Source organism: Ailuropoda melanoleuca, chromosome 5 (genome assembly GCF_002007445.2).
Source record: "Ailuropoda melanoleuca isolate Jingjing chromosome 5, ASM200744v2, whole genome shotgun sequence".
Lineage (NCBI taxonomy): Eukaryota > Metazoa > Chordata > Mammalia > Carnivora > Ursidae > Ailuropoda > Ailuropoda melanoleuca.
This window is the reverse complement of record NC_048222.1, coordinates 116807601-116828449: the sequence shown is the minus strand read 5'-3', so window position 1 is coordinate 116828449 and position 20849 is coordinate 116807601. Positions and strand designations below refer to the sequence as shown.

The 20849-nt window shown below is 36.5% G+C and overlaps 1 pseudogene; it reads left to right on the top strand.

The window, feature by feature from the left end:
• Positions 1-19275, top strand: part of LOC100472451 — a 73731-nt pseudogene extending 54456 nt beyond the window's left edge.
• Positions 19276-20849: the final 1574 nt, after the last annotated feature.

Sequence of the window (20849 nt, the reverse complement as noted above, 5' to 3'; positions counted from 1 at the left end):
ACAGATCTTGCCCAAGAATGGTAAGTTTGCTAGTTTTTCATGTAGAAAGCCCACTTTTGAAACATTAAAAAAAAAAAAAAACCTAGGTCTTGTAAAATAAAGATAATGAAGGATTTTGTTTTGTTTGGTTTTTGTCCTTCAAGAAGTTCACAAAATTAGTAAGGGTAATCTCCCTTACTAATGACACCTCCCACCTATGACATCTGCATTTGTAGGGCCAAGTCAAAAGTACAAATGTAGGCACTCAGTGTATCCCAATCCCTTCCCCCTTCCCTCACTAAAAGGAACATCTTAGCCCTCAAATCCAAGCTCCATTCACAGCCCCTTAGTCAGTAACAAAAGCCCAGGTCCAATATTATGGTCTAGTGGTGAGCACATTAGCAGTAAAGTCATCTCTGTGTAGCCTTGGGGAAAAGGACTATGGAGATACTAGAGATGGTTCCAGGTCTAGGTTCCATAGTGAAGGAGGGGGTTGGCGAACAGTAGGTTCCAGGTAAGCATGTCTCCTTGGCCCCTACAGTTTACTCACATTGGAAAGAACAATGACCAGGGGAAGGTAAGATGGTAGTCTCCAAAGCATGCTGTAAATAGCAGGTTCACAATGGTTGAGTACAAGGGTGTACTGAAGGAGAACAAATGAAAACACATATTTTGGGCATCAGTTGATCACTTCCCCTTTGTTCTCAACTATATGTCTAAAGAGTTTTATCCCACGTTTAATGTACTTTGTGGCTATTTATTCTCTTAACAAAACATTTGCTTGTACTTCAACTTGGAAAAATCTGTATAATCCGCTTTTCATATCTGAGTGAGTGACGAACATGCTGCGTTGTTAAAAATTATTTATTTTGCCCAGAAAATATTCTAAGAAAGTAGCTTTTGAATGTCATTTATAGAGGACATAATTACAAATATTCTCTCTATGGGGTTTCTTGTCTTTTCATGTGAAAATACTCTGAACTCAGTAGCCATGTAGTACCTCAAAGTCATAAAACACCATACCCAGAGCCATGGTTTTGAAATGTTAAATTTTTACTGCCTCCTCTATGTGATTTGCAGGTGTTACATTTTTATACCTTTCAGAAAAGAGGTATTCAGAAACATGTTAAGAAAAAGAGAGAAAAAAGAGGCAAAGAAAGAAAAGAAAGGAAGGAAAGAAAGAAAGAAAGAGAGAAAGAGGAAAGAAGAAGAAAGAAAGAAAGAAAGAAAGAAAGAAAGAAAGAAGAAAGAAAGAAAGAAAGAAAGAAAGAAAGANAAGAGAGAAAGAGGAAAGAAGAAGAAAGAAAGAAAGAAAGAAAGAAAGAAAGAAAGAAAGAAGAAAGAAAGAAAGAAAGAAAGAAAGAAAGAAAGAAAGAAAGAAAGAAAGAGGGAAGGGGAAAGGGAAGGGATGGGAAGGGAAGGGAAGGGGAAGAGGAAGGGAAGAGAAAAGAGAGACAGGAGGGAAAGAAGGAAGGAAAGGAGAAAGGGAAGAAGGAAAGAAAGAAACCAAAATTTCTTAAAAAAGAAAGGGTGCTTTTAGGATTTTTGAAAACCTAGTTTAGAAATAATTTCATAAGGTGAACACAGCTTTCTATACCCACTGTTAATGGCTTGTTACTCTACAAGGAAGATAGTGCAAGGAGAAAGTGAGAGGCACAGGTGAAGCATCTCCAATAGCATCATCATGAAATTGAAGCAGCTGTTCTAAAACTCTTGGTAGATCAGTAGCATAGGTCCAAAAAAGAGCACTCTGGTATCACATGGAATAATTTTAGTAGTTTTGCTTATGCCCAGTGTATTGAACATCCTCATTTTAGGGGTAAAAAAATAGCCATAAAGGCAATAAAGTTGTGATGAAAGTGGATAATGAAGTTTATTTACTATTTTACTTCCTAGTTTATTTTTCTGTTCATTTTAGAGTTATATTGGTCATAAACACTGAAGCATGGTGCATTTGAAAAATTATTTTCATGACTATATAAACCCATAAAAAGATTGCAGTTAAAGTTTTAATTATTAAAATATGTATGTTGTTTCACATGGGAGTACTAAGCAGAATTATAATCACAAGTACTTGTGGAAACCAAAGTAGTTATATGGGTAAATTTAATGAATATAAATGATATTTAGAAATAATTTAAAGTTCAAATGTCAATGAAATAGTTCTTTAGTAATTCATAAGCATTTATTTCATAAAGGAAAAATACACAGGAAACCTGTTTTTCCATGTTTGAAAAAATAAACTTCTCATGGGTGCCTGGGTGGCTCAGTCAGTTGAGCATCTGGCTCTTGATTTCAGCTCAGGTTATGATCTCACGGGTCGTGAGATCGAGCCCCATATCAGGCTTCATGTTCAGCGTGGCATCTGCTGGAGATTTATTCCCTCAGACCCTCCCACCACTTGCACTCTCACACTCTCTCTCAAATAAATAAATAAATCTCATAAATAAATAAATGTCTCATTTATCCAAGTTACTGCAGGAAGTCCACAGGGGAAAATCTCCCTGAAAAAAACCCGCTGCAATCAAGAATTTGATTATGCAGGTCAGATTATTTAGAAAGGAACAAAAATTATTTCCATTCTGTAGGATAGTCTATTTGCTACTTGATTATTAAAAAAGCTGTTAATATTGAGAATCTGAACTGGAGCTATGATAATAGACCTGTTTGAACACAGAAGGATATGAGATTAAACATAGGAAGATATAACGGACAAACAGGACAGTATTTTTAACAAATGCAAAACCAATTTTTAAATAGCATATGCAAAATTCAAGTACAGTTGACCCTTGAACAATGCAGTTGATTAAAACATATTTTAGTATATGTATTTTATACAGTATTCTTACAATAAAGTAGCTAGAGAAAACATTACTAAGAAAATCATAACAAAGAAAATATATTTATAGTACTATAATTGTATTTATGGAAAAAAATCCCTGTACAAGTGGACCATGCAGTTCAAATCCATGCCGTTCAAGGGTCAACTTACTCTCTACTGTAATGTTTTATGTTAATTTTTAAATTAATCTTCTAGGCAGATAATTATTATTAATTAATGAGATACCTTAAATTTCTAAATCTATTACTAAATGCATATGAATAATTTCTTAAAATATCACTTACTTTCATCTATGTTTCTTCATCTCTTTTGTCATTAAGAATAATTATGTAACCATTAAGTACCATTATATAATTGAAGGTCCCCAGCAAACTGTATTTAATGGTTACATAATTTCACTATCAAATATATGGAAATTAAATAGCTTATTTCTTTAAGTGTTTCTAGACACTACTATACATTTTTTCCTTGCAGAGAATGTTGATATAGCACGTTGTCGTATTGCTTATAAATAAACCACAAATATAAAACCCTGAAAATGTAGAAATTGCATGTTCAGTAGAAGTTTCCCTAATCACCTTCTAATTAAGCAACTTGCTGGATTCTAACCTATTTCCTTCATTCTCTCTGCAATATATTTACTAATAAATATGTCACTGGAACACTAATGACTATTAAGTTACTTACTTAGAGATCTCGGCACTTGTAGTTACCATGAGTTGAGTGCCTACCAAAAGTCCATTGAGGTTATTCTCAACTAACTCACGCCAGTTAAAACTGTGAAAGGTATTAGGTGATCTAATTAAGTGTTACATAATTTGCTGATATCTATGTGCCAAAGAAACTGTGTGTGTGTGTGTGTGTGTGTGTGTGTGTGTGTGTGTGTGTGTATTTACATGAAAAGTATGTCTAATGCTTTGGAAAGACTCAGTAAATTAATTTTAAAATGCTGTTAATTAGCTATGGTTAATACAACTCTAAATATTGGGAGAAATAATAAAATTTTTAAAAACATGTATTCAAATTTAATGATAATTGAATGAAATTTAATAATGAAATTTAATAATTTTTTTAAATTTTTGGTTTTGTTTTATTTCTTCTCTTTCATTTCTCACCTTACTTAATTAAAAGAAAACTAGCAATCACTGATACCACATTGGATTATAAATATGGGGAGAACACCAATCTATAGATCCATTTTTAATAAAAATTCTTTGGTTTTACTTGAAAATATTTGCCAGTGAAAATATTTGAAAAAATATTTACTTGAAAATATTAACATGCATTAACCTAATTATCATTACAAAAATATGCATAATCATTTTTAAAAAATTCATACTTTTTTGTGATTATTTCAATTCCAATGGCTTCAGGATAAAATGACTTCTCTGTGTCCTTCTTTTGGATCTTTCTAATGCAGGGTTATACAATGTACTTCATAAAAAATGAATTAATACTCTAAGAATTTAATTTGATTGTATTAACTTTCTAAAAAGATAACTCCAAACTTAATTAATTAATCCACATATGCACAAGTAATCTTAAAAAACACCTAATTGTTGGGGCACCTGGGTGGCTCAGTCAATTAAATGTCTGCCTTTGGCTGAGGTCATGATCCCAGGGTCCCGGGATTGAGCCCCACGTCTGGCTCCCTGCTCAGTGGGAATCCTGCTTCTCCCTTTCCCCTCTCACTATCTCCCTCTCTTTCTCTCAAATACCTAAATAAAATCTTTTAAAAAACCCACATAATTGTGAAAAACACGGAAGGATGGCTCTACTGGATTTAGTAGAATCCACACTTATATCTTTGCACAAAACAATGTTCAATTTAACGCGTGTTGTTCATTTATCTATTCAACCATTTTACCTATTGCCAAGCAGATACCTAAAATAAATCAATTTCTCAGTTCAAAGACCTCATTCATTTACATTTAGAAGGATGTGGACAAGAACAAGATCCATCATCCAGTTAGACACATAGATTGAATAAGCTGGTGGATTCAACAGGAGTCAGGGGAACTTCTGAGGAAGATGAAAACATGAGCATGACCTCTAACTTTCTTTCCAAAGCCAGAACTAGATGATCAAAGAAAATAAGAAGAAAAAAGCCTGTATCCATATAAATGTAAAAATCAGAAAAGGCCAGCACTTCCTACCCCAAGCTCCTAGGAAGTTTGCCCTGTTAAGTCAAGATTTTAAAAGACCATAAAGAGAAACCTCAAACTTGTTTCAAAAGAAAGCAGAAAGTATGTAGAGAAAAGCCTAGCAGGGCCTCCCCAAAATGTCTTTAATTGGAGAGAATTAAAGGCTCTGGAAGAATGGGGACACTCTAATTTAAATAAATTTTCATTGACTATATTAGACAGCATCTATGGAAACCATGAAGATATGCCTGTCATAGCTACTGCCACAGAGAGCAGAACTGACTGGTGGCTCCACCTGCTGCCTTTTTATCACCACTTTTACACTATGGTCACCCTTTCCAAAGGCTTCTCCCCACCAATGAATAGGCACAGCTGTGATCCTAATGCAGTCTATTCCTGTGAGACATGAGACTTGTCCATATGCAGTCTGCATCTCCTCCTACCCAGTTCCCTTCCCTCTCTCTTACCCTCAATGATAGAAAGCCTAAATTGTATCTGAAGGTTCTCCCTGTCTCCTTTGGTTTCCTTCACAGTCATTTCCATATATATATATATATATATATATATATATATATATATATATGCATGCCTCTTGCAGATGTAGTCTCATCTTGGTTTTCTGCTTCTCAGAAAATCCAAGAATTATCTAAGAAAACAGACAACAGAATAGGGATTTGGGACTGGCTTACTTACCATGGGCAGGCAAGAAGATGCCATTCTGAGAAGTATATAGCCACTGAGTGTCCCTAGTAAAAGGTGATTGCTAAATTGCTAAAGAATTAACTAACATGTCCCAGGGTGACCTGAGAAAACATCTTAAAATAGGGAAATGCCCTTTCAGGTGCAATATTTCAGGTATTTTGAAAGATACGGGGGGTGCTGTGATTATAAGGACAGTGGAATTCACTGGTTACTCTTAATGTTGAACTGATGCCTAGTAAGATACATTAATAGTTATAACGTACATATGAGTCCTCATAACTCCAGTAGTAAAAGCACACACAGAAGAACAAAAGACTGAGGAACTGAAAGTTAGAGACACAGAATTCCAGAGACATTCACACATGAAGTTTAAATGTTCAGCCAAAACACATCAGTCATGCTGTGATCAGGGCTGTGGTTGGGAATTATTGGGATCCTGAAACATGAAATGAGGTAATCTATAGGGATGCTCTAAGGATATTTTGTTCTTAAGATTCCCTCTGAGCCTCAGAACTTGTAAAGGTGATACATTCCTCCTTAGTAAGACCTAGAACACGTCCAGGGTTGGTAGACCCTGCAAAACCTCTCCCCATTAAGTCACCAGGTTACTTCCTGAAGATTTATCACCTCATCTCCTGACTGCCAAGCCAACAACTAGGGTTAAATCCCATCATAGTACTGCTCAGGACAAGCTGGGTCTGATGATGCAGGATTAACATTATTTACCAAAAAAAGCTACAAAGATTAGCTAGCATGTTCCTGATCAAACCTGGGAAACATGAACGAATTGAATTTTAAGAACATTGTATCAAGAGGGGCCAAATGTAGGACTGGATTAAGCAAAAATTCATTGATTTGGGGGTACTCACATTTTTTTGGGACATCTAGAAAGTATACCTGTGAATGAGGAAAACTCTACCAGAGTGGTCTTTAGAAGCCTAGAAAAAAGATGTCTCAAGTGAACGAAATGAAAAGAATAAAGAGGCTGAGGGAAGTGGGAATGCAAACGTGGAAATACCATGTAAGCCCGGATCAGCCACTGGACAGTTAGATTCCACAGGAGGTCCAAATGCAAAATTCTCCAGCACTATTAAGAAGGTCAGTAGTAGAATTCCTCTGAAGACCAGAGATGACAGGCAAAGAGAAATTCACACAGGTGGAATTATTAATATTCATAAGAATGACAAGGTCACCAAATAATAGAAGCCTGGTTAATGAGAGCCTGGGAAACTAGCAGGCCACAATCACCATAAAGACAGATAAGCTTGCTCACAGAGAGTCATGAAAATGGTTGATAAAGCATGAATGGAGTCCCCACCATCAAATAAGCATGCAGCCAGCAAGAATCTAGTAAGAAGAAAGAACATAGGAGCAGTAGATTAAAAGCAGCCACATCAATATAAAGCTAGGATCTCTCATTCAGTTCTTAGGCTGTAGACTCAGAACCCGTGAACTGAAGAGGTATCTGTGTCCCTGGGAGGAAGACATCCACGGTAATATAACAAATATAAAATCTAATAACTAGTTCTTCCTTCAAAGGGAACCTATGATCATTCAAGTGACTGTACTCCAGCAAAAGCATAATATGTAAGCATTTCAGATTATTGTACATAAGTTTTGAGATGGCATTGATACCTAGATCCCCAAAACATTTATCCCGAGACTGTTGGTAGGTGGGTCCAAGCATTCACCTACCAGTTATTTCTCCAGTCAATGAATACATAGTTGGAATTGACAGTACTTGGCAATTCACTTAAATACCACATTGGCACACCGGTCTATGGGTTAAAAGCTATCTTACTGAGGAGGACCAAATAGAAACCTCTGAAACTACTCTCTGTAGCCAAAATAGTAAATCATGTAAAATATTGCATGGACAGAGTTAATGGTAGATTAATATCACCACTTTTATTAATTTGCTAGAGATACCATAACAATACCACTGAGTGTGTGGATTCAACAACAGAAATGTATTGTTTCACAGTTTTGGAGGCTAAAAGCCCGAATTCAAGATGTCAGCTGGTTTGGTTTCTCTTGAGACCTCTCTCCCTGGCCTGCAGATGGCCATCTTCTTTCTATGTCCTCACATGGTCTTTCATCTGTACACACATGACTGTATCCTAATCTCCTCTTTCTATAAGAACAACAGTCATATTGGATTAGGGCCTACCCTATAATTTTATCTTAATCATATCTTTAAATCCATATCCAAATACAGTTACATTCTGAGGTACTTGGAGACTGGACTTCAAAATATGGATTTGTGGGAACATAATCCAACCCATAACACCACTAAAGTGTAAGAGGTGCAGGGGTGGCAGATTGTCTCTACTTTATCTCTATTCAATTCTCCAGGGTACACTCTGAAGACACTGGGTGTATCCTGGAGAATAATTTTAGACTACTTTCAGTATAACAAAGTAGCAGCTTAATAACAGATGCTGTGTTAGGCATGATATCATTGTTACAGAACAATGAAAAAGCCTCAAGTAGATAATATTTGACCATTGATTTGACTGATCTCTATTTAGATTAGAAAGAAGATCAGTTCACAATCATGCGGGGCAGGCAACAATATCTACTCAGCTTCGCATTAGAGCTCTGTTAGCTCTCAAGCTTTCTGTCATGACAGAGCCTAAAAACACAGCCTGAAATAGTCTTGACAACTTGGACACCTAAGATTATAATGATAGATTACGCCAATAGAATCACTTTGACTAGAGAATATAAGCAAGAGATAACTTGGTATACTAGAAGTTTGATAAAACAAATGAGATCCAGAGCATATGAGATAATCATCCTATGAAGATTTGAGAGCCTTCAACTTTGGGGAGACCAGGGGTTAGGGATGTCCTATGACATCCTCTCCAAACTAAAAGACATACTAAATTCCACATGAATGAAATCATATGGAATTTGTCTTTCTCTGACTTATTTCACTCAACATAATACTCTCTAGCTCTGTCCATATTGTTACAAATGGGAAGATTTCATTCATTTTTATGGCTGAGTAATCAATCAATGGGCACTTGGGCTATGTCCATAATTCGGCTATTGTAGATAATGCTGTTGTATAAACATCAGGGTGCATGTATCCCTTTGAATTAGTACCTTTGTATTCTTTGGGTAAATACCCAGTAGTGTAATTGGTATATTGTGGGGTAGTTCTATTTTTAACTTTTTGAGGAATCTCCATACCTGTTGTTTCTTGCTTTTAATTTAAGCCATTCTGAGAGGTGTGAAGTGATATTTCATTGTAATTTTGATTTATATTTCCCTGATGATGAGTGATGTTGAGCATCTTTTCATGTGTCTGTTGGACATTTGATTCCACTCACACGAGGAATTTAAGAAACAAAACACACAGGCAAAGAGGGAAAAAAGAAAGAGAGAAACCACGAAACAGACCCTTAACAATAGAGAACAAACTGACGGTTACAAGAGGGGAGGGGGTGGGGGAATGGGTGAAATAGGTGATGGAGATAAAAGAGTATACTTGTTCTGATGAGCACCAGGTGTTGTATGGAAATGTCAAATCATTGTATTGTACACCTGAAACTAAATATCACACTGTATGTTAACTAACTGGATTTAAATAAAAACTGAAAATAAAAAAAAATTCAAAAGACATATTATTATGCCTTACGTTCCTTGGCATAATGATCTTGCCCTAGTCCATACAGTAGGTACAGGCACCAGCCAACTTTGAATGAGGCCCATGAAGGAGGCAGAAGATCCAGGCTGTAGTGCAAGACCCTGCTGGTTGTGTCATACCATTCAGCAGATTCTTTGGTGTTTGCATTATCTGTGATGGGAAAATATGCAATGCAGAGCTTATAGCAAATCCCAACTAGAATATCATAATATAACCCTTCACAGGAAAAGGCCACCCATCAGCACCAGAAAATTATATGCCTTTTAAGGACTAGCCCTGGTAGAGATAGAATGTTTAATTATGGTCTTGTAAGCGACAATGTGTACAAAATTGCCCATTTTGAGCTCAGTTTTGTAAGACTTGATAGAAAATCATAAGTTTGATCAGGCCCAGCAACTGACCACCATAATATAAAAAAGGTGCATCTGGATTGAGCCTCCATAAGAAAAGAGGGCACGCACAAGTAAGCTATGTGATCAGATATCTCGGACTCTCCTGTCATTCAGCACAATTGCATCAGTGACTCTTTCTAAGTTTGTGCTTTTGGCTGTATTAAAGATCAGGAGGTCCCATTCAATCAGTTGAAGGAGGAGGAAAAGCTATGAACTTGGTTTATGGGTTGTCCATCTCAGAATATGGGTAAAAGATGAAAACTGGCGTCAGCTCTACTTTAGTGCCACTTCAGCAAGACCCTGAATGACAGTAAAGAGGGAAAGTAATCAGAGCTGCAAACAATGCATCTGTTTATACACTTCATATGAAAAGAAAAGTGACTTGATGTAAGAATATATATAGAAGTCTGGACAAGAGTAATGTGGTTGAATATATAGGAGAGGGCACAAAGAATGAAAATTTTTGTATTATAGGTTAATGCTTACCAGAGAAGAGGCACTGAACAATTACGTAGACAAAATTACGTAAGACAGTTGCTGATAGCCAGTCTTTATCCCTGGCCTCTATTAAACTGGTGGAGTGGGCATGAGAAGATAGTACACAGTGACACAGTGACATATGGGACCAGCAGCATGAACTCTCCGTTATCAATGTGAATCTAGCTACTGGTAACTTTGAATGCCCAACTTGTTAGAAAGAGACCAATGCCAAGCCTCCAATATACACTATTCCTCAAGGGGACCAATGGCCTCTTGATGGCAAGCTGACCACTTTGATTTCTTTTCATCCTGGAAGTCTCTGTGGTTTGTCTTCAGAAGTATGGATTCCTTTTCTGAATAAGCATTTACCTTTCTTTTCAGTAAAGTGTCATTCAAAGGGATTATCCAGGGTCTTGGGGAATGTGTCATCTACTTCTATTGGATGAAATCCCATACCATGTAGAATATGATCAAGTGATCCACTTCATATCAAACAACGTGTGGGAGTGGACCAGTGTCTGAAGTGTCAGCTACATAGTACATACTGCACCATCCAGAAGCAGCCAGCTTAATATAAGAAGAACCTTCTAAAGGCACAACTGAAGTTCATCTTAAAAGGAGCATTCTAAAGAATAGGATGCCATTCTTTAGAAAGCAATATATATGTTAAATTAAGGACATTTATATGGTGTTTCATCTTTAAAAACAATGATGTATAGGTTGAGAAAACAAGGGGTAGCAGCAGAGGAGGCCCTACTTACCAGCATTCCTAATTACCTGTTGGGGGATTTTGTGCTTCCTGTTCCCACAACCATGGGCCTTGGAGGACTGAAGGTCATGGTTCCTAAGAAGGGCACACTCTTACAATGGAATATTGCAAAGATCTCTTGGACTTTTTGTGTCCATGGATCTATAAATGAGAAGAAAAATCATCATCACGGGTGCCTTAACACAATGACAGCAGGAAGGAAAATGTATAGAACCCAGGAGATCCATTCTAGTATTTCCTGTACTCACTGACCCATTGTAACTATAAATGGAGACAACAACCTTGGTCGGAAAAAAGGCATGATTACCAAGGGGTCAGACATCACAAATGAATGTTTGGGTCAGAGTACCAAGCAAGCTACCCAAATCAAACAAGGTCATGTCTGAGGAAGAGAATTTTGGGTAAACAGTGTAGGAGGAAGAGAATAAATACCAGTTGCAACCCAGAAATTAAGTGTAGCAAAAAAGGATATGGTTTGTTTGGCTACCCTCCCTGTTCTGTTTCTTTTTAGAAAGAAAGGTCATGGAAACCAAGGAACTGCTGCATAAATCTACATAAAAAACTAGATCTGTGCAACTAAAAGCATGATGGAGTATGGTGGTCATGAAAAGGTCCCAGCAGCCACCTTTGGGAGATGTAATCATATACTCACTGAGGCCACACTTCCTTAGCCAATGTCCAGTGAATGATGACTGAGCATGGTAATAGGACCAATGAAGGCCCATTCCTGCAAGATGCAGAATTCTTCCAATGGGTGACTGCGGCTTGAGGACTCCTTATTTTGTCCAAAATGTTAACAAAACTATGTTACAATCTGAGTTTCATTTTCTCACTTTTACTTACCTCACCTTCTTTTACAATGTCAGACCTGCATCACAGACTAAAGGTTCTCCCCCGTGTCACTAGCTTGTTTCCCTTCAACATTTAAAGTCATTTCCCTCCTGGGTGCCTGGCTGGCTTAGTAGGTAGAGGATGTGATTTTTGATTTGGGGTTATAAGTTTGAGTGAAGAAATTACTTAAAATAAAATCATTAAAAAAAGGCCTTTCCCTCCAATAAGTCTCTTGCAGATCCAAACATTTGTTTGTGTCTGCTTTTTAGAGAATCTGAACACACCATCTTTGAAGAAGCTGTCCTTGGAAGATTAAGCATTGTAAAGTCAGCTTACTTATATTTAAAAAATAAAAAGCTCCTATTTAAATTTATGATCACATTAAACCTATAGATCAATTTAAGAAGAATTTTGCTTGAAGATTTAAATTAAAAAACACAAAAACACTTCCTTGAAATACTCAGGTCAAAGACAAGGACTATTTTGAAAATATTAATATGAATATTAATTTCAAAACATATTGCATATAACATACTTTGCAAGCAGAGGAACATTAACATAAAATATTCTATTACTATATAAAGCATGAAAAAACTGAGTATTAGACTCAGTAAGCTAGAAAACGAATTAATGAATTTAATGACAACAAAGTAATAAAAAATGAGAGTAAAATTAATTTAAAAAAAAGAGAGATGAGCTATAGAGTTCATTTTAAAAATTAAATTCTGTTTAGTCCAGAATCAGGCTCCTTACTCAGCAGGGAGCCTGCTTCTCCCTCTGCCTGCTGCTCGCCCTGCTTGTAAGCACTCTTTTGCTCTCTGACAAATAAAACCTTAAAAAAAAAAATTAAGTTATGTTTGTTTGAAATTTCAGGCCAGTGAAATATAAAAATCTCTGTGCAGCATAATAAAGAAAACAACACTTTGCTGATCCAAACTCCACTCAAAGTTAGCTGTCTTTCTCCTGCTATATGGGCTGAAGGAGTATTACCAGATGTGGGTTTGTTGCCTCTAGAACCCGAAGGGGCCTGACAGGTACCGTGCAGAACCATAAGTAGTTTCAATTATGGATAAGTTTTCTGCATAATTATATACTAATTATATAATATATATAAGTATAATATTATATCCTAATAAATGCTGAAAAGAGATTGTTTTATATAAAATATTGTCTCAAGGAGAAATCCAAAAATAAACAGAATAAGAAAAAATAAAATTAAAGTAAGTTTTCAGAAATATTACAATTAAAGGTGAAGATTATCAGCCAATTTAAAAAATACCACTTCAACAATTTTTTTAAGATTTATTTGTTTGAGAGAGAGGGTGAGTGAGAGAGAGCACAAGCAGGGAGAAGGGGAGAGGGAGGGGGAGGGGGAGAAGAAGCAGCAGACTCCTCTGCTGAGCGGGGAGCCTGATGTGGGGCATCATCCCAGGACCGCGGGATCATGACCTGAGCCGAAGGCAGCCGCTTAACTCACTGAGCCACCCAGGAGCTCCAAAACACAGTACTTCAGCATTTGAAGAAACATTTAATCACCATTTCATAAACACAACTTAGAAAAAACAAAAAGCTTCTCATCTTACGTTCACAATTGATACCAAACCTGGAAAATATTATCATAATATGAAATCCACAGCTTAAGCAAATTTATCAATACTGAAGTAGGACTCTTATAAAAAATTAAATCCATATCATATATCTTTTTAAGGTTGATCAAGTTTAGTTTACTGCAGGAAAACATGACTGGGTAACAATTAAAAAAATGGCTTCATATAATTAATGGCAGCAATGACAAATGAGGAAAAATAATATTCTATATCAAAATAAGTGGAAAATAATATAGCATATTAAAATAAATGGAAATTACAGATTCTATTCTGGATTTAAAAATACAGATAACTTTGAAAAACAAAAAAGCTAGAAAATTCTTATATAAATTTTACTGAAATATAAAAGATTTGACAATATAAAAAAACCAGACATTTAAAGATAATAATTACCAAATTCATGTAAATATTTAACAATATTCCATTAAAAATCCAATGAAATTTTATAAAATAATTTGAAAACATAAACTTAGTAGAAAAAAAGTAAATGTATATTTATAAATAAAACTTGATCAAGGGGGCCTTTAAAATTATGAGATAGAAAAAACAGAAAAATAAGCTTTACCTTACAACATACAGCAGTGTACATTTCAAACATTTTAAAGGAGCAAAAATTAAAAATAAAAGAAATAAATGTTAAGTTAATAGAAAATATAAATTACAATATGCATGTACCTGGTCTTGGGACAGAAAGAGGCTTTCAAATTTGAATGCAAATAAAAATGTACTATCAAAAAATAGTTGATAGAAATCAGTATGTGAAGTTTTCAATGTGAAGATAAACTTAACAGAAACATAAAAAACAAAAGGAATATGAGGGAGACTATTTGCCCCATATCTAGCAGACTATGAAAAGAATTTGAAGTTATATAAAAAAAATGAATGCTCCAGTTGAAACTGGGGAAAGGTAATGAGTATATAAAATTTAGAAGGATAAAAAAATATAACACTTAACCATACTAAATTTATTTTATTTTCATTTAATAAAAATAATTCAAATGAAAACATCATTGTTATAGTTGTCCTTTGAAAAGAAAATTATTTATCAACTATAATACTAATACCAAGACTGGGGACTGTGCCAAAAAATATAAAATGATTCATTTTCAGAAATCTCTCTTCTATAACTTCATTCTTAAGAAGTTAGTAATATACTTACATAAAAGGACATTTACTGAAACACTGTTGTGATTATGAGAATTTAGAAATAGCATATAGTTCAACAATAGCTTAGCTTAATAAACTTCAATACAACTCCATATTAAAGCTCTATTATAGCAGGCATTTTAAGGAAAACATGAAAACGTTTCCAATATTTAGCTCAGTGAAGTTATAATGTGTAATGTATAATGAAATTATAATATAAAACTTAAATATGCAGTATGATTTCTATTTTCTAAAATACGACCATATGCATCTAGACAAAGATCACATATATACATCTTTCTATACTTAACGTTCACATTGTTTTTTTCCGGGTGAGTGGCTTATTGACATGTGTTTAAATAAAATGTGTGTACTGGGAGTGAGAAGAATCAGTTCCTTGATTTTTATAAGCTTATTTGGTAAGGGATTAAGTGAATAGACATCACTGAAAAATCCCCTGGACCTCCTTTCTTTTCCTATAAGAAAAGACAATGATCACTTTCATTGAGAGCTATTTGGTTTAAGCAAAATTACTTTCTTGCTTTTTATCCATTGGAGAGCAGTTATATACCCAAAATCAATCAGAGTGAAAAACACCACACAGGGTCCTTTAGGTCTCTGTGTGCTATACAAATACTGTCATAGCATTTTGCTGAATAACAGCACAGGGTGATAAAGGCATAAAATGGTCCCTGAAGTCCAGTAAAATAATGGACATAGCACACTGGTGAGTGTGCAGAGCTACTGGCTAGCACTATTTTTTGCAAATCAATAAGGCAGAAACACTAATGTTTAATTTCTCTAGAAGAAGAGACAAAAAGATATGCAAATAAAATTGTGTTAAAAATTAAACTTTCACAAAAAAAACAAGAAATATATTCTACAACATAAAAATTAAATGATTGTTCTAGTAATATATAGTGACATTATACCTATTCACCACCATCATGACATTTTTATAAGCAGACAGACTAAATTATGTACCTATTTTTTAACAAACATTCTTCAGTAATTGGTATTTGATACTAACCAGTTTTTAGTACATTTTGGGACAACAGAGTATGGACCAGGACAGAAGCCTGTTGACACTGTTCTGAGTTTCATGGAGACTATAGGTTTGACCCTTGTGAAATCACAGAATCATTAGGTTTGACTTCACAAACATTCTCAAAATTTCTCTCTTCTCTCCTTTGTCTTGCCCTCAGTGAGAAAGAAGTCTAACCTTTCAATATTTAAAAAGTCTATTTCTGAGTTGTTTGGAGACAAGAGATGAAAAGAATTGTTATCAATCTGATCCGTAATTTTAGGAGTAGCAAGGGGTTGAGAGCTGGGAACAAAGTGTAAAGATTCATAATACAAGAATAACTTAACCTTCCTGCTCTGTGCTCCTCTCCACTCCACACCACACACACACACACACACACACACACACACAAAGACACATACACACAATGTTGAGCTATTTACCAGCAAGCTTCTGGGAACAAGAGATATTTAAAATATACTCAGTTTCTAAACAGACAAATAATGGAGAAAAGTGTAAAGGTCATTGTTTCACAACTGGATGCAGAGAAAAAAAACTCCTAAAAAACAGTTTCTCCTAGTGTTTTCTGTTCTCTTATGAGAGAGGAAATAGGAGGACTGAGTGTCCAGAATGACTTTAGACTCCTGGCTTAGGAAATACTGGTGCAGCACTGCAATATCTCTAGCAAGGGAGGAATGTAGATCTTGTTATATAAACATTAAATCATGAGCGAGCAATTATATGTTAAACTGACATATTTAGGTCCAGTTTCTGGTTCTGCAAATAAGAATCTTAAAAGTTGTCATGCTGTCCTAACAAGAAGTAAAAAAGCTAAACAAACTGAAAAATCAACTCTTCTTGGATCCCTAAAAGAGAGGAGGGCACAGGGTAAACCACTGCCCCCAAGACTGGAGAGACAGAACACAAGGAATCTCAGGTAACCTGAGCTGAGATACCAAGATGAAACCACCATGAGAACCTGAGTGGGAAGGGAGGGTAGGAAACTTCGGAACTATAACTGAAGAATTGCTGGAGGCTCAGTGTGGACAAGTCTGAGAGTTACAAGCTCCTAGGGAGCCCAGTCATTAGAAGGGTCTCCACAACTCTGGTAAGATTTACTTCAGGGAACTCTACCAGGTTCTCACAGTAAATACCAGAGAAAAATTCCCTTGGTCTCCTTTAGGGGTGGGAGTTGCTGGGGGAGGAAGGGAGGAACCATTTTTAAATACTCCAGGAAACTTGCTAACTAAAACTTAAGAAAAAAAGGAACAGAAGAAACAACAATGACTGAAAATCTCCCTAAATTAATGTCAGACACCAACCCACAGATCCACAAATCTCAGAGAAAATGAAGTAGGATAAATGCCACAAAAACCCCAAAACCAAAACAAAACACCCACACCCAGGCATATCATAATCAAACTACGGAAAATGAAAGGTGAAGAAAATAATCCTGAAAGAAGTCCTAGGAAACAAAAAAAGCACATTACCTACAGAGGAACAAAGATAAAAATTACATCCAACCTCTTAGAAACCATGCAAGCAAGAACAGAATAGAGTGAAATGTTTAAATGTTTAGAGAAAAAAAAAAAACAAAACCCACCAAGCTAGAATTCTGTACCCTACGAAATTATCCTTCAAAAGTGAAGGAGAAAATAAACACTTCCTCACACAAACAAAAACTGATGGAATTTGTGGCCAGGACATTCGTCTTGCAAGAAATGTTAAAAACAGTTCTTTACACGGGAGGGGTTTGGGGGTCGCCTGGGTCTCCACAGGCGTTCTGGCCAGGACTCCGGGGTGCCCTCAGCTAGCCTCCCCTGAGCAGAGGAGCATCCTGGAGACAGTGAAGTGGCTGGGGCTGCTTGCTAACTGCGCTGCAGGCCACCAGTTCCACCCAAAGGGGACGGAAGTGTAAACGCTTCCAGTTGAGGCTCCCCGCAAAGGACTTTTCTTCTCGTGCCACACACTTCAGCCAGGCTCCTGTGCACTTCCTGACGAAAACCCGTGAAGCTGCGCTGTCGCGGGGACGCTTCCTCCTGCTCTTCATTTCAGGCGAACGCGGTGTAAAGGACTCTCTCCAGTGGAAGGAAGGGAGCCCGTGAAGAGATGCTGGGTTTTTAGTCAGGCAGTGAACGGACAGCCCTCCAGGACCCGGAAGCCTGAGAAGACGCTGGCTGGTGGGAGGGGTCCTTTTTAGGCCCACCGGCTCTTGGTCCTTTTGAGTCCTGCCACTCCGTTCTGGACCTTTACCTGGGCAGGAGCCTGAATGGCGGAAACTAAGGTGAGGGGATTTCAGGATAATTTCCATCTTGATGTACACATTTAAAAATCTTCCTGCTACCAAAAAAAAAAAAAAAAAAAAAAAAAAAAAAAGTCCTCACATTTTCAGCAAGAACACTGAACTGTTCCTCCCAGCTATGAGCTGGGAGACTCGAAGAAGACTGTGGTTGAACCCCGATACGCATAAGGAATATTGTGGTGGTGGGTGGTGTTTGCACTCCTTTGCTATCAGGCACTTCATATAAAGATGTGGCACTGCATGATTTGGCTAGAACAGCACTTTCAGGTTTGATGCATCAGACCAGTGTTCCAAATGAAGTTGTTGATTATATCATCTTTCGCACGATTATACAGGAAGTGAAAACAAGCAATGTGGTAGAGAGACTGCGCTTGGAGCTGGCTTCTCTGACAAGAATCCTGCTCATATTAGCTTGCATCTCTGCCAACCAAGTCAGGACTACAGGTGGTGTTGGCTGGTTTGTTTCTGGCCATTTTGATGCAATTGTGGGAGGTGGTGTAGAGTTAATGTTGGACATTGCTATTCGTCATTCAAGGAAAATAAGGAAAATGATACTTGATCTCAATAAGACCAAGACTCTGGGTCAGCCACTATCTTTAACCTCTACATTTGGATTGGATTTCTTATCACTTGAGCACCCTCTGGTGAGACGATGGGCACTCTGCAGACCAACTGGTCACTGCCTTTGCTTTTTCTGACTGAAATAGGATGAGTATGTACTTAGTTTCCACAGCCTGAACATAAGGACCCAGGATGAAGGACTCCTTTCCCAAGTTGTATCCTAAAGAGTACCAAGAAGAAATACAGTTACCAAAGATAATTGCGTTCATCCTTTCTCCGTGGAGCAGATGGCCAAACAAAAACCCGCATTCATCAAGCCCTGTGGTACAGCAACAGCTGCAAATTATTCTTTCCTGACCGATGGTGAATCAGCAGTGCTGATTATGGCAGAGGAAAAAGCTCTGGCCACGGGTTATAAATGGAGGACATTTTTGAGGGATTTTGTGTAAGTATCTCAGGATCCAAAAGATCAACTTTTACTCAGGCAACATATGCTATTCCAGAAGTTTTGGAGAAGGCAGGATTAACTGGTATTGATGCTTTTGAATTTCAGGAAGTTTTCTCAGGTCAGATTTTGGCTAATTTGAAAGCCATGGATTCTGATTTGTTTGCACAAAAATACATGGTTAGGAAAACCAAGGTTGGATTGCCTACTTTAAAGAAGTTTAACAACTAGGGTGGATGTCTGTTCCTGAGATACCCATTTGGAGCCACTGGCTGCAGGTTGGTCATGGAACCTTTCAACAGATTACAGAAGGAAGGAGGCCAGTATTCCCTAGTGAGTGCCTATACAGGTAGAGAGCAGGACCATGCTATGATAGTAGAAGCTTATGAAAAATAATAGATCAGGAAGAGGTGACCTGGAGTTTCTCTGCAGCACTCATACTAGGTAATGCCAGTTCCATGCATTACTACATGATATCTATAATTTCTAGCTCCTGTTAGGAAAACAAAATTTGTGGCCCTCTGTTAAATGCTTTGCAGTTAAGGCTTTGCTAATATTCTGAACTTTCCAATAATCATGGCTTACTGCTCTTTCAGAGATTACTTAGCCACTAGAATCTCACATAGTAATAGGCTTAAGCATTTGCTTTTGGTCTTTATTTTCATTGAAGACTAAATGAGTGTTTGCAATTTGGGAGAGAGGTTAGCTGAGATTGGGAATCATCTTTGTAATATTTGCAAATTATACTCATTCCTATATGTAACCTAAAGATAACCCTTTTCTATGAGATACAAACCAGTGTGCCTAAATTAACTTAATTATGGAAAGATAATTCAAATCTAAACAAAGTGTCGAGGTATTGTCTCTAAAAAAGTTTTTTAGAGACAATGAAAATAACATAGGTCAGAAACTCAGATCTACATAAAGGAAGAGCTTCGAAAAAGAATAAGTGAGAATAAAATAAAAACTTTTCTTATTCTTAGTTGATCCAACAGATAAATTTTTCAAAATAATAACATCAACAATGTATTCCAGTGTGTATGCTTATGTATATATCATATATGCTTCTGTATGCTTATTTATAAGTAAAAAGAATAACAGCAATTATACAAAGAACAAAAAGAAGGAATTAGGCTTATTTTGTAATAAGGTACTCACACTACTGATGAAGTGGTATACAGTCATTTGAAAGTGGACCTAAATTAGCTGTAAATATCTATTGCAAACCCTAGGACAAACAGAAAAAAATATATGCTATATGCTAAGAAACGAGAAAAAATTAAATTCTATAAAATGATAATTTAAAACCACAAAAGGCAGAAAAAGAGTAGAAGATAAGAATAGAAACAAAGTATAGAAGCATCAAATAGAAAACAGTAACACATATGGAAGATATGAGCCCAACTATATCAATATCACTGAAAACCAATGGTCTAAATGCACCATTTAAATGGTAAAGATTCTCAGAGTGAACCAAAAACAAGATCCAATTTCATGAAGTCAACAAGAAAAACATTTTTTTAATGATTTTTTAATTATATTATGTTAGTCACCATACAGTACATCCCCGGATTCCGATGTAAAGTTCGATGCTTCATTAGTTGTGCAATAACACCCAGTGCACCATGCAATACGTGCCCTCCTTACTACCCATCACCAGCCTATTCCATTCCCCCACCCCTCTCCCCTCCAAAGTCCTCAGTTTGTTTCTCATAGTCCACAGTCTCTCATGTTTCACTCCCCCCTCTGATCACCGCCCCCTTTCTTTATTCCTTTCTTCCCCTACCGATCATCCTAGTACTTATGTTCCATAGATGAGACAAATCATATGAAAATTGTTTTTCTCTGCTTGACCTACTTCACTTAGCATTATCTCCTCCAGTGCCGTCCATGTTGTAGCAAATGTTGAGAATTCGTTCTTTCTGATAGCTGAGTAATATTCCATTGTATATATGGACCACAGCTTCTTA